Source organism: Schistocerca cancellata, chromosome 10 (genome assembly GCF_023864275.1).
Source record: "Schistocerca cancellata isolate TAMUIC-IGC-003103 chromosome 10, iqSchCanc2.1, whole genome shotgun sequence".
Classification (NCBI taxonomy): Eukaryota; Metazoa; Arthropoda; class Insecta; order Orthoptera; family Acrididae; genus Schistocerca; species Schistocerca cancellata.
In genome coordinates, this window is record NC_064635.1 from 163,708,637 (window position 1) to 163,713,368 (window position 4,732).

Here is a 4,732-nt window from a genome sequence, read left to right on the forward strand (position 1 = left end):
GTCCCAGTATTCTGCCAACTCCCATTCTTTTAACATGTCCATACCACCTTAGTATTATCGTTTCTGTGGTCTTTTTCAATGGCTTTTCTTTTGCCATTTGTCTCACTGTCTCAGTCCTTACTCAGTCCAATTTAGTAAGGTCTATTCTGCATCTTTGAGATTTCTTTTTATATGCCCATATCCTGCTCACCTGTCTTTTTTGCATTACCCACTTTTATGGTGCATATGAAAGTAGTGGTGTAACCCTTGCATTTGTTTGGTACATCCTTACTTCTCACCGGGCCTCTTACACTCTGTAGCAATCTGTGGGCTTGCCTTTTCCTTTCACTAACCTTGTTCTACCTTCTATTATGCTCCTCAGGTACTTAAAACATTGCACTTAAAACATTGCACTTTCTTTAGTACTTACTTCCTCATCTTCTATACCTCATGCCACCTTCACTTTACAATTCTTTGCATTAAATTTTAATCCATACTGTCCCACCATTTCCTTGCACACATTTAGCTTTTATTGTATCTCTTGTTGTTCATTTCCCCACACCATTAAATCTTCTACAAACACTAGTGCTTCTGTATTTTCATCTCCTGCCACTATTGTCATTATCTCAACTGTAATAGTGATGAAAAGCAGCGATAGTGCCTCCCTCTCTTCAGCCCATTTTTCTATTCTAACCAGTCTGTCTTCTCTCCTCCTACTTTTACACAGTCCACATTTCCACAACACACTTCTTTTGTTCTCATTGTCAGCAACCCAGTTCTCCCTTTCCCAAGGTTTAGCAGAACCTGCTTCCTTCCACACCGTCATATGCTTTCTCAGCACCCATGATACCATTGTTAAATCCTAAACATATCTATAGTCTCTCACTCTGTAGGTGCTCTACACTTAAAATTAGATCCACTGTCCATTTTCCTTTCTCAGTTCTCAAGTCATGTTTTATTCTATTTTCTCCAGGATCTTCTCCAATACGACAGTAACTCCCCTATAATTTTCATAGTTTTCTACAATGCTTGTTACAAATTGGTACTGTGACTCCTTTTGTCCAGTGTTCAGGTGCTCTCCTTTCTGTCCACGCTGTTCTCAGGGCCCAATAGAACCACAGCACTTCAACAATATCAGGCCCTCTCCCCATCTCCACCCTTAGTTCATCCAATACTGGTGCTTTTCCTCCTTCCGTGGTCTTCATTGCTTCCTCTACTTCTGTCCATGTTTGGTCCATATTGACATCCTCCACTTCACTGCCCAGAATGAATCACAATACTTTGATTCAAGGGATTCTAATTCTGTAGATATTTTGCGCTAGTACGCAAGTGTTCAGTTTAATACTGTTATATACCTTTGCAGTGAAAAAAATATTTGTCAAATAAATTCAAGCATTATTGGGCCCTCACTTTTAAGCAGATCGTCACAGAGTAATGGTGTCTTGTTTGCTAACTTAAGCTTCCCCTATTTGTTTAAGTAAAGTTCATACCTGGTATTTCTTCATGATTCAGCTTGCTTATACATAAATGCATATGATTAAATTTTTCATATAGTTTCCATAGCTCAGAATTATAGTGGTCAATTTCTTTATTAAGTATGCCACTGAGTGGGTCATATCACACTCGTACATTTACAGGGTGACAATTATTGAACTGTTATGAAATAAGATCATCATAACTTCTGAGTGGTTTGTGTTAGAACATTCAAACAGCATGGTTGGCTGTCGGGCATGATGACAATTAGTAGGGTTTGGTTTAGCGACAGAGTTCACTTTCATTTCTATGGGTTTGGCAATAAGCAAAATTGGTCAATTTGGGGGCTCAGAATCCATATTTCACAATCAAGAAGTCTCTTCACCCTCAATTGATGATTGTGTGGTTATTTATTTATTTATTGTATGATGATACAGAACTTGGATCAAATACATAGTTTTAAGAGTATACAGTGCAAGAAATGACAAGCAAAATACATGTACAGAATCATATGTTCAAAGTATTATGCTAAATTATCTACACATGACACAAGTTCTTAGATTTCTAAGTCCAGTCTGTTGATCCAGTTGCGCCCTTCAGGTGATGCGTGGTGGATGACATTTATTGATCCCCTGAAGGCTCGTTTCAGGCATTCACCAACAATGTGATTAACTCCGCTGCAGAGTGAAAATCTCATTCTGGAAACATCCCCCAGGCTGTGGCTAAGCCATGTCTCCGCAATATCCTTTCTTTCAGGAGTGCTAGTTCTGCAAGGTTCGCAGGAGAGCTTCTGTAAAGTTTGGAAGGTAGGAGACGAGGTACTGGCAGAAGTAAAGCTGTGAGTACCGGGCGTGAGTCGTGCTTCGGTAGCTCAGATGGTAGAGCACTTGCCCGCGAAAGGCAAAGGTCCCGAGTTCGAGTCTCGGTCGGGCACACAGTTTTAATCTGCCAGGAAGTTTCAATGTGATTAACTGTTTGCAGGGCAGCTCCACAGTCACAATCTGAGATGTTGCCCAGCCCCATTTGTGCTTTAGATACCCGCAGTTCCCTTGTCCTGTTCAGATGCAGTTGATGGTTCTCCACTGGCGTTTGGGGAGTGTGAAACCTGGAACTCGCATGGAAGGCTTTTCAACCAGATGACTGTTGAACACCGACAATTCTTTCTACTGACTTCTCCATACTTCGTTGATGTTAAAGTCGGAGGCTTCAAGATGCCGTGTAGTTCGCCAAGGTGGTTTTCTTGACTTCAGACGCTGATGTTCTGCTATTAATATATCACTGTGTACAGGTAGCTGGGGGTTCTTCTGATGTCTCCAGGTCTTCAGGAGAGCATCTGATCTTCATAGAGCTGGAGGTTGGATGTTACTTAAAACTGGTAGCCATGCAGTTTGAGTACTACGTATGCAGCCTGTGATAATTCGCATTGTCTGGTTGAGTTGCGCATCTATCTTGCTACAGTGAACACTGTTCATACAAGTTGGACAACAGTATTCAGCAACAGAGTATGATAGTACCAAAGCAGTTGATGTTAGGGTTTGAGCGCTGCAACCCCAGGAGGTACCAGCAAGCTTCTGAATGATAATATTATGGGTCTTAACTTATTGTGTGGTGTGCAGTATCCAGTGTCAGAATAATTGGTGCAATATTCCTTGATGACACAGTAACTACCAAATGGTACGTGAAGGCTTTGGAAGATGATTTCATCCCCAGTGTTCAAAGTGATCTTGATTTCAACAAGATGTGGTTCATGCAAGATGGAGCTTAACCCCCATCAAAGCAGGAAAGTGTTTGATGTTCCGGAGGAATGCTTTGGCGACTGCACTCTGGCTCTGGGTATCCAGAGGCCATTGGCATGTGCCTCAATTGGCGACCTTATTATCTGGATCTGAACACATGCGACTCCTTTTTGTGGTGCTATATTGAAGACAAGGTGTACAGCAATAACCCCAAAACCATTGCTGAGCTGAAAATAGCCATTCAAGAAGTCATTGACAGTATCGATGTTTTGACACTTTGGCGGGTCATGCAGAATTTCACTATTCGCCTGCACCGCATCATCACCAATGATGGCAGTATACTTAAAATGTCATAACCTAAATCTAAATATCTGTAGTGATGTTTACATGTTGAATAAAGTGCACACTGTTGTTTGTAACTAATTTTTTTTTTTTTTTTTCATATAGTTCCGTAAGTGTCATCCTTTATCATTGTCACATTTCAGTTGCATAGTCCTAATAAAAACATCCCTTACCATCCAAGTGCAGACTTGGTAAAATTTTTGTAAAAAATGTTGACGTTACCTATGATTATGACAACGTATTCAGATGGTGTGTTTCTGTGGTTGGGTTTTCAACAGCTCCAGGATTAACTTCAGCAGAAGCAGAGTAACCTGTTTCTTTACATTTTCTTGGTAGAAACAATGTTTCATCATTTTTGAGAAGTTCATCTTGGACAACAGTGTTTCTATTTCAATATTTTAGCTGATAAGTATACAGCCATCTTCAAGATGAGATGATCAACTTGTCAAGTGGCATTAATTTGTTCACTGACTCACCTTGAAGGTGGCTGTATACTTATCAGCTGAAATATCAAAGAAGAAATATTGCTGTCCCTGTTGCCACTGAAAATTATGGAATATGCAGAGTAATCTGTGCTTGCAGACACTAGAATTATGAAGGCTGTCTGCAACAGCAGCCAATACATTGTTAGTTTTGTTACATATGACACAGTCACATGCCCAAAAGAATTTTACTGAAATGGTTTTTTTTGTTTGATCTTTATCAGAAGATACATTACATTTTTATTTTTTCATTAATACATGTATAAATTACTTCGTATGGATGTCATCATTGTACATACATACATGGATTATTTATTGCATAGGTACCTAAGATAAGAATAATAAAAAGACATAATATATGTAAAAATTGTGATAGAGAGATATATACAAATTTATTACTAAATTACAAAAGGCAAGGTTAAAAGAATTGAAAGAGCATGACCCAAACAAGAGAAATGAATCACAAGACTCCTCTGATAATACTCCTTGGACTTTACATGGGATAGACAGAGAGAGAGAGAGAGAGAGAGAGAGAGAGAGAGAGAGAGAGAGAGAGTAGTTGAAAGATGTATTAACTTGTCAAAAAAAAAAAACATATTTTTTAACAGTGGAAACTCAAGGTTGGAATATCAACAATACTAGGAAAATTGTAAAAATGACCTGAGGAGTTGCAGACAGGCACAATGAAAAGAATGTTACAGTTTACAGCTTTTGGCCAAA